The sequence below is a fragment of the Narcine bancroftii genome, chromosome 1, assembly GCF_036971445.1.
Source record: "Narcine bancroftii isolate sNarBan1 chromosome 1, sNarBan1.hap1, whole genome shotgun sequence".
Classification (NCBI taxonomy): Eukaryota; Metazoa; Chordata; class Chondrichthyes; order Torpediniformes; family Narcinidae; genus Narcine; species Narcine bancroftii.
In genome coordinates this window covers 119,779,663-119,790,355 of record NC_091469.1, presented here as the reverse complement: position 1 = coordinate 119,790,355, position 10,693 = coordinate 119,779,663, and the positions used below count along the sequence as shown (strand labels likewise).

At 34.9% G+C, this 10,693-nt stretch overlaps 1 pseudogene; it reads right to left on the bottom strand.

Annotated features, from left to right (window-relative positions):
- Positions 1-3,777: 3,777 nt before the first annotated feature.
- LOC138743464 (large ribosomal subunit protein eL30 pseudogene) lies at positions 3,778-4,257 on the bottom strand (annotated as a pseudogene).
- Positions 4,258-10,693: the final 6,436 nt, after the last annotated feature.

Below are 10,693 nucleotides of genomic sequence, written 5' to 3'. Positions count from 1 at the left end.
GGGGCGTGGCAAGATGGCATAGAATCTTTGTTAGTCATCAGTCACTAGTGGGTATTCCACACCCAGTTTTTTTTTTAGGGAGTTACTACCTTTTGGTGTTTTATTTGTTGTTTTTCTCTTCTTTTCTTATTAATGAATATTATCTTTATTTGGAGGGCCTATATATTTTAATTTGGGGGTCCTATATATAATTTTTTTTCTCTCTCTTTATTATTAATTTCATGATTATTTTTGGTATTTAGTAATTGTATTAGATATGTCAAATTTGAAATTTGCTACTTTTAATGTTCAGGGATTAAACAACCCGATCAAGCATAAGCGAGTTTTGGCATATATCAATAAGATGAAGATTGATATTGCTTTTTTACAGGAGACACATTTGATTGAAAAAGAAATTATGAAATTGAAGAGGGACTGCGTGGACATGTTTTTTTTTCTTCATTTAACTCCAAAGCTAAGGGAGTAGCAATTTTGATACATAAAAATTTATCTTTTGAATTACAATCAATGGAAATGAATGCAGGATGTATTCTTAAATTGAATTGTAAGATTTTTAATGAATTTTGGACTTTACTCAACATTTATGCACCAAATGTGGATGATGAAGCATTTATTTCGGATGTATTTTTGCTTCTGGAACAAGCTAATGAAAATGTTCTGATTGGAGGAGATTTTAACTGTGTTTTGGAACCTTCACTAGATAAATCTCAAAAAAATGATAAAAAATCCAAAATGGCAATTCAAATTTGAGCTTTGATGAAAGATTTTAATTTAGTGGACATTTGGTGATGTCTTAACCCAACAGAGAATGATTTCTCTTTTTATTCATTTAGACATGAATCTTTTTCCAGAATTGATTTTTTTTTAGTATCGGCACATTTCCAGGGGAAAATATTGCAAGCAGAATATAAAAGTAGGGTAATTTCAGATCATTCTTTGTTGTATTTCAGAGTTCTGAAAAAGTTAGTGCAGCTTATCGTTGGAGATTCAATACGATGTTAAAAAAAATGGAATTTATTGAATTTTTTAAAAAACAAATCAATTTATTTTTGGAAGAAAATGTTAACTCCGTTCAGAGTAAATTTATATTGTGGGATGCTATGAAAGCTTTCCTGAGAGGTCAAAAAGAATTATTTGACTGAGAGCCTTGAATTAGGGAAACAGATTGATGAATTAGAAAAGGAATTTCAGAGAGATGTGACAGAAAATCTGAAAATAGAGTTGTCTAGACTGAAATTGAAATACAATACATTGCAATCTTATCAATTTGAATGCTTGATTAATAGATCTAAACAATGGTATTATGAATGGGGTGAGAAAGCGCATAAGGTACTTGCATGGCAGTTAAAGGGTTATCAAGGGTTATTAATGCAGTCAGACGAAATTCAACTGTTACTTACAAACCTCATGAGATTAATGATGAGTTTCATTCATTTTATAAGAAATTATATAACTCTGAGGAAAAACAGGAGGGTGGATCGATTGACTCCTTTTTATAGATATTGAAATTACCGGTACTAGGAGAAGATATATTGTGGCTGGAGAATCCTTTTACTGATTTAGAAAATAAATTGGCTATGCTGGAAATGCCGAATGGAAAATCACCTGGTGATGACAGGTTTTCGGTTGAATTTTATAAGGTATTTTATGATGATTTATCTACAGTGTTTGGAGATATATTACAACAGATTAAGGGACATTATGATTTACCTGAATCATGCTCTAGTGCCTTAATTACTATAATTCCCAAGAAGGATAGAGATCCGTTGAAGGTGTCTTCATATAGACCAATTTTTTTGTTAAATGTAGACTATAAAATAATAGCTAAAGTATTAGCGAATCGATTTGCTAAATTTTTACCTAAGTTGATACATGTTGATCATACAGGTTTCATAAAGAATAGATGTGCTTCAGATAATATTCTTCGAGTGATTAGTTTGATTAATAAATATCAACAGTGCCTTGACCATTCGATGGTGATATCTCTTGATGCAGAAAAGGCTTTTGATAGAGTTGATTGGAACTTTTTATTTGAAGTTTTAGAGAAATTTAAGTTTGGTCCTTTTATTGGTTGGATTAAAGCTTTATACAATAAACCAATAGCCAGGGTATTGACAAATGGTCAGATCTCAGAACCTTTTAAATTAACTCGTTCAACTCGACAAGGTTGTCCTTTGTCTCCAGCTTTGTTTGCATTAATAATTGAACCTTTAGCACAGCTGATATGACAAAACACACAGATACAAGTTATGAGAATTTTAGATGAGGAATATAAAATTAATCTATTTGCTGAGGATGTACTGGTGTATTTAACAAACCCAGCTCAATCACTTTTACACTTGAAGGAATGTTTAACATAATATGGATCTTTGTCTGGATATAAAGTTAATTGGAAAAAAAGTGAAATTTTACCGATAGATGAAGGAGATTATTCAATTTATGAATATTATTAATTTGAAGTGGGCTGATCGAATTAAATATTTGGGTATAAATGTGGATGTTGATTATCAATCTTTATATAAATTAAATTATGTACCGTTAATGAAAAAGATCAAAGCTGATTTGATTAAGTGGAAGGATCTTCCTATAAATTTAATTGGAAGAATAAGTACAATTAAAATGAGTATCTTTCCACGTATACAATATTTGTTTCAGTCAATTCCGTGTTTACTTAATAAGAATTTTTTTCGAGATTTAAATAAAATGGTTAGGGAATTTTTATGGAAGGGTAAATTTCCGAGAGTAGCTTTGAATAAGTTAACTTGGAAATATGCATTAGGGGGAATTACGTTTATCACATTTTCAAAATTATTATGAGGCAGCTCAACTTAAATTTTAGTTCATTAATGGATTTGGAACGGCCCCCTAGTTTGGCTAAAATTGAGATGGTGAATATTTCTGAATTTGAAATACATCAATTTTTGTTTCGGTGGAATTTAAATTTATTACAACAATATAATGTGCCTATACTAAAACATTTAATGAAGTTATGGATGAGGAAAAATAGAACGAAAGGTTCTAAGGTTAAATTATTGACTTTAACACCGTTACATAATAATCAACTTATTCCTTTTTCAATGCATAATTAATGTTTATTACATTGGAAATCTAAAGGTATAAAAAAACTTGGGGGATTGTTTTAAAGAAGGTCAATTTTTATCCTTTAATCAAATGAGGGAAGATTTAGGTATTAATGAGAATTCTTTATTCATTAAAAATCAACTTCGATCCTTAGTAAAACAAATATTTGGTAGAGATATGATTTTACCTAAAATGATTAAATTTGAATCTTTTCTTGGGATTGCACCAAAGAAGGGATATATTTCATTGATGTACCAAATATTACAGGAAAGTATGGAAAGAAAGGGATGGGATAGATCTAAGATTAAATGGGAAAAGGATATTAACTTTACTTTTTCTGAGGACGATAATCGTGTTACTAGATTACTAGATTGATACTAGATTGATAAATGTTTGTTATGCAATGGTTAATTACAATTTTTTACATCAATTGTATTTAACACCTGAAAAGTTAAAAAAAATATGGTTTTAGTGAATCAGACTCTTGTATTAGATGTCGTAACTCGGTTGGAACTTTTTTTCATGCTGTTTGGTTATGTGTACATATACAATCTTTTTGGAAAGCAATTCAATTGTTTTTGGAACATTTGTATAAGATTAAAATACTTCTAGACCCGACAATAATTTTGTTGGGTAAGTTGAAGCCTTTGAAAGATTTGGGATTAGATAAATTTCAGATTGCTTTTTTTTTAAGAATTTTTTTTTTTCTTTTTACAGAATAATTTTATTTGTAAAATATTTCAGTCACAAGCAACTATTTCTCATTGTTCTGTTCCGGCATACTTCTGATGATGTCAGAATCACCTGGATCAATGATGGAGAGGGTGCACACTCTGTAGTATTTACCACAAGTGGTACCCAGCTCAATATTGTTGCCACTGTAATGGTGTACACCAGTCTTGGCCAACATGGCATAATATTCAATTTCTGATTTCCTCAGTGCTGGACAGTTGTTAGCAAGAATGACCAGCTTGGCTTTGCCCTGACGGATCATTTTTAGAGTCTGTTTGTACCCCAGCACATATTTACCACTCTTCATCACCAGCTGGAGCCTGGAATTGATGGATTCCAAGGACTTTTTCGTCTTCTTCGCCGCCACCATCTTGTCCGCTGTGCGTTTGCCCGGGGAACTCGGCCGGCGTGAGGGGGGGAGGCTGGTGTGTGTGCGTTGGGGGGGGGCAGCGCGGAGAGCCCGGAGCGGAGGCCGACGGCGACCCGACGAAGATGGCCGCAGAGGGAAAAGGCAGATTGCTTTTGTATACTTAGCTTTATCTGTAGCAAAAAAATGTATAGCAAGTACATGGAAAAATGCTAATGTGATTGATATTAATAGATGGCATAATGAGATAAAAAATTGTTTGGTAATGGAAAAAAATTACGTATGTTTTACATGATAAATATTCTTTTTTTCTTAATAAGTGGTCTTTATATTCATAATATTTACATTTAAATTTACCTTGATTAGATTTTAGTAAATATATTTCAGGTTTTTTTTCTCTTTGGCTCTCCTAAAGAGAGCTGGCTGAAAGGGGAGGGAGGTTTCTTTCTTTCTTTTTTTCCTCTCTCTTCTTTTTTATATATAAACTTTTTTTATTTTTTACAATATGTAATAACTTTGTTGAATGAATAAAAAAAGTTGTGAAAAAAAGAGAAAATGTGGGCCAATTTGTCTTTTACCATATGAGCCCAAGGTACCACTTTAAAATGAATCAAAGGATGATGAGCACATATTGAAGTGGTATTAACCAATCCAAAAACCTTCATCTGGAATATGTAACTAAATTTCCTCTTCCCAGGCCCTTTTAATTTTGTGATTAGTATTTGATTGCAATCTTAATAACTTATTATAAATATGCCTATTAAACACTTATGAAAAGGGTTCAAATGAAAAAAAAATATCAACTAAATCCAATTGGTATGATTTTGGAAAGTTAGACAGTAAAGTATTCCGAAAATTTCTAATTTTGAAAGTATCTAAAAAAAATGTGACTTAGGTGAATTATAATGATCAAATCATTGTTTAAAGACATAAAACTACCATCTATAAACAAATCTGAAAAATAAATGATTCCTTTAACTTTCCAAAAAGAGAAGATTTGATCAATTATAGACGGTTGAAAAAAATAATTAAGAGAAATAGTGCTAGATAAAAATAAAAAAATTCAAGTTAGAGAACTTGTGAAATTGAAACCAATTTTGTAATGTATGTTTAAGTATTGGGTTGAAGGTATCTTCAACATTCATTGGAGCGACTTCATCACCAACATTGAAGTACTCGAGATGGCAGAGGCCGACAGCTTTGAATCCATGATGCCGAAGATCCAACTGCGCTGGGATCGTGTTATATGGCGAGCTCTCCACTGGCCACCAAGACAGAGGTGCACCAAAGAAGAGGTACAAGGACTGCCTAAAGAAATCTCTTGGTGCCTGCCACATTGACCACCGCCAGTGGGCTGATAGCGCCTCAAACCATGCATCTTGGCGCCTCACAGTTTGGCGGGCAGCAACCTCCTTTGAAGAAGACTGCAGAGCCCACCTCACTGTCAAAAGACAAAGGAGGAAAAACCCAACACCCAACCCCAACCAACCAATTTTCCCTTGCAACCGCTGCAACCGTGTCTGCCTGTCCCACATCGGACTTGTCAGTCACCAACGAGCCTGCAGCTGACGTGGACATTACCCCTCCATAAATCTTTGTCCGCGAAGCCAAGCCAAAGAAAAGAAGAAGAATGAAGGTATGACTACTAATCTTAGAAAATGTAAAAGGAAGAGCTGCTTCCAATAAAGAGGCTAATTAATACCTCTGCGCGAATTTCAATTCCAAATCTACCCAATAAGGACATTCAAATTTATCAGAATAGTAGATCCAGAAAATAATAAAGTCTAAGCTTAGGTAAAGCCATACCACCATCTTTCTTTAATTTCTGCAAATGGAATTTACCCAATCTGGGATTCATTTTATTCTAAATATAAGAAGATATTTTAGAGTCCATATTATCAAAAAAGAATTTTGAATAAAAACTCGGACTGCTTGAAATAAATACAGAAATTTAGATAAAATGATCATTTTAATAGCATTAATATGACCTATTAAAGATAAAGCCAATGGAGACCATTTAGAAAGAGATTGTTTCACGTAATCTATCAAAGGAAGAAAGTTAAATTTATATAGTCCTTTAAATGTTTTGGAAATTTTAACCCCAAGATAGATAAAATGGTCTTTAACAGCTAAAGCTACATACATGATTATTGGGAATAATTTGCTCTTATAAAGATTCAATTTATATCCAGAGAAGTTACCAAATTGGGAAAGCAAAGACAAGATTGGAGGAATAGATATCTCAGGATCTGAAATATATACTAAAAAAATCATCTGCATTTAAAGATACTTTGTGAATTCCATCTCCTCTATTAATTTCATGAATGTCTTTGGATCAAATAGGCAACACTGTGGCTGCAGAGGTACTGGGAGCACTGGAGTTGAGTCCACGAATATTCAGTGACTCTGATATTCAAACTCCTGTTTGCTGCTCTTTCTCTTATTGATAGGGGTGCTGGGCTGGTAGCACCTTTTTTTTAATGGCAAACAAAATTGGATAAAATTGTCAATTTATCACTTGACCATAAATAAATATTGACAGAATTCCATTCCTCCGCAACTTCTTACATCAAGAATAATGAAAGCAACTTTGTCATTGATGTACCACAAATTATGCTTCAAATTGCACATTGTCCGGATTTTGGACTTTCCATTGTTTTTTCATTATTAGTGGATCAGTGTCCTAGAGTTTCTTGCACCACAATAGATGGAAAAGTTCAAGGAGAAAGTCCACTTAATGGAGTAAATCAGGGCCTGGTAATAAATTTATCTGTAGAAACACCAGCAACACAGGACCAAATATATCCAAATGAAGGCTTGAAGTTCATTGAGATTTATTTCAAGAACATGACCAGCATGGTTAGCTATTACAGTGCCAACAATCTGGGTTTAATATCTGCAAGGAGTTTGTACATTTTCCTTGTATCTGCCTGGGCTTTGTTCTGTTTCTCCAGTTTTCTCCCACATTCTAAAAACATACGGGATTTGTAGGTGAATTGAAGTATATGTCCAGTACAAGCTTGTGGGTTGGAAGGGCTTGTTACCTTGCTGTGTCTCTGAAATTAAAAAATAAATCATGAAAAAAAACTAAATTGCAGAGATATTATCAATAACAACATATTGCAGTGTTTGTCAAAAAGTCAACACAGTGACTGATTCCAATCACCACATCCCTCTCTTTTCATTAATTTTTTCATCTCATTATTGATCCTCAATGTTAATTGTCTTCCATACTGGGAGAGTGGTGTGGTCTTCACTTTATTGAGTCTTTATCACCATCATGACCACAGAAGGTGACCTTGTTTGTAGCCACCACCCAAATTTAAGATAAAATAGCTCCAGATATCACAACTTGCAATACCACCAAAGGTTAAAGGTCTACTGACGCACTCTGCGCCCATCTTCCTTCCTCCAGCTCTCTGCACCTTTTCTCCCTTCCTCCTATCAGAGTGCACCTTCACTCTCTACCTTTCCCTCCTATCTTCTCCTGGTTTTTTAAATTCCAATTCTTCCCACCCTACATGTGTCGATCTATCAGTTGCCAACTTGTGCTTCTCCCACCTGCTCCCCCAACCCTTTTAATGAGGCTTCCATTTCTTGCTATTCCTTATGAAGGGTTTCAGGCTGAAACAGTGACTATCCATTGCCTCCCATGGATGTTGCCTGACCCACTGAGTTCCTACAGCAATTTGTGTATTGTCCAAGTTTCCCCACCATCTGAAGTCCCAAAGTACAATTATTGCCAGTTCAATGGAATTTTCTTCATTTGGGGCTGCATAGAATTGCGGAGCATCACTTGCACTTGAAATGGCAATTTTTCCATTGGCTGATCAAGAACATTGGTGGTACTTTCGTTAACTTTGCTGCCAGAGTCTTTCATTTGGAGGCTGAAAGGAAAAACCCACTCTGGGAATATTGCATTGCTTTTAATGGGAAGAGCATAGGACTGCTTAAGGTACCATATTGAAAAATATATTAAAGCATATAAACCTTATATCAGAAAGATTGTTTATCAATATTATAACAAGGGCAACATAAATCACAATACAAATTGTAATTTCAAGAAGGCATAAGCAAACAACAATGTCCCATCTGAACCAAAGTGGCAACACCACATAGGCTTATCTCCAACCTGGTGTCAGATTTTGCAATGCAAGTACCAGTATACTGAAAGTGATTTAGGAAAGGAAAAATTCTTCTTGAATGGCTTTTAATTAATGAAACCACAAGCCAAGAACTGCAGTTAAATGAATTGAAAGGAGATTGAAAATGTTTTCTGTGTCACTGAATAGTCAGGCAGTGAGAGTGGATATCAATGCAAACTCATTCCTTTGGATAATCCCACTTGGTTATCAGATCATTAAATATTTAATTAATTAATGTGCAATGCTAGATCCTGAACCTGGGAGATATATAATGGGGAACATACAACTTCATAGGTCAAGCTAGATGAAACTCAGGAAGTGAAAATGCAGGTACAATGAGTAATTAGCAAGGTGAATGGAATGTTGGCCTTTTTGATTGAACTTTGCAGAGCACTTGTGTGACAACGCCTAAGTATTGGCCTCTATCATTTAAGAAGGGAAATGTACGGAGGAGGTTCTCTAGGCTAATTCCTGTGATGAAAGGGTTGATGTATGAAGAAAGGTTGAGCAGGTTGGGCATATATTCATAGGAATATAAAAGAATTAGGTAATCTTATTGAACTGTAAAGGCAAAGGTTCCATTAATGTCACTTAATACTACACTTAGAATGTAACATACATGAAATTCTTTAACTTTTGTTTACCGTAAGGCGGAGAGAATTGCCACTTTGTCCAGTGCCCCTCACAAAAACCTACAGCACCTGGTGTTCCTACCCCTCCAAGTACTGACCAGGCCTGAGCTTGCTTAACTTCTGAGATCAGACAATCTCAGGTGCATTTAGGCAATTAGGCTTCTAGGGAATTAACAGAATGGACATTGAGAGAATGTTTTCCTAGTGGAGATATCTACATCAAGGAAGCATAGCTTCAAAATAAGGAGTCACTCATTTAAGACAATTATGAAGATGAATTATATGTTTCAATTATTGGAACTCTTTAAATTCCCAATGAGCTGTGGAGGTGGAGTCATTTAAGGTGAAGATTTTCCTATATTTCAACCACAAGGGAATCAAGGGTAATGAGGGAAAGAGGGAAAGTGATGCTTGGATCAGCCATAATCTCATTAAATGTCAGAGCAAGCCTGAGGAGCTGATTGGCCTACTCCTGCTCCTGTTTCTGATGTCTTTATTGGTGTTGGTGAGAAATTTCATTTGTTTATTCATCAGCTGATCTGAAGGTATGATTTTAATGCACCTGTAGGCAAAGGCTTTTAGAATTTGTTGAAAGTACAGTCCTCAACTTTTGTGACCTGTTGGCTGTTTTCTTCTGCAGCTTTTCCTTCTTATTAAGGTGATAGTTTTTTTCAGGATTACGCAAGTAGTGAGTCTTCAGCTATGAACTTCGCAAGTGAGTATTGACCAGGGCTTTACTTTGGAAGACAAAGCAGAAGTCATGATTTAATATATTGCTGGAGCTTAAAAAAATGATTCTGTAATGCAAGGCCTTAGAAAGCAAAGGGCCGTAGACATGAGAAGCAGAAGAAGCCATGGGCCAGACATCTCTTGAAGGTTGTTCAACACTAAACAAGAAAATGATACATTCTGTAACTATAGTTCACCTTCCGACCCAGGAACTACAATCCCTGGTCCCCTTAATATGTAAAAGATCCATCTTTCTCTCTTGAAACTACTCAACAACCAGAGTCAATGTCAGAAGAGATCTAATCAGGGGGCATTATGGTAACCATGGGGGGGGGGAGGGGGAAAGGGACACTCAACTCAGCAGGGGTGGGGGAACAGGTTCCATACTTGTCATGGACACTCAATCTCAGTCAGACTCTCACAGATTCTCAATGTCTCCAAGAAATCATGTCCTAAACTCCATATGTCTAGATCAAGCCTCTCCTCAATCCTTTTTCCAAGTATGGAGACCAACATCGCACACAGAGGTTCAAGTGTGTTTTCACTAATACTCTGCAATCTCAATGTAGCTTTGATGCATTTTTGAACTCCAGCCCCCACACAAGCATCGAATGAAATTGAATTCCTTGCATTGCCGCCTCATTTTTAATGAGAGTCTCTTTAACATAGGCCAAAAATGAATCGGAGATTCTGCAATTTGACGGTGCCTTCAATTTATTTTTTGAGCTAACACAGGAGAATTGTATACTGAATTTCTTTCTTTGATGCTCACTTTGGTTGCGTGCAGATGCTATACTTCCAGCCTATCTGGTTTACAGAATCTCATAGGACTTGAGAACTGATATATTGTTTTCCATTTATGAAAAGTTTTTAAAAATTCTTTAATTCAGTGTTTGGACAAATGCTTTTTATATTATTTTCACCTGGTCTAAGTTACGATTTTCATTATGATTTTATTTCAAATGACCACTATAAACAGTCATTACAATCCTTGATTGTAGTTTCGC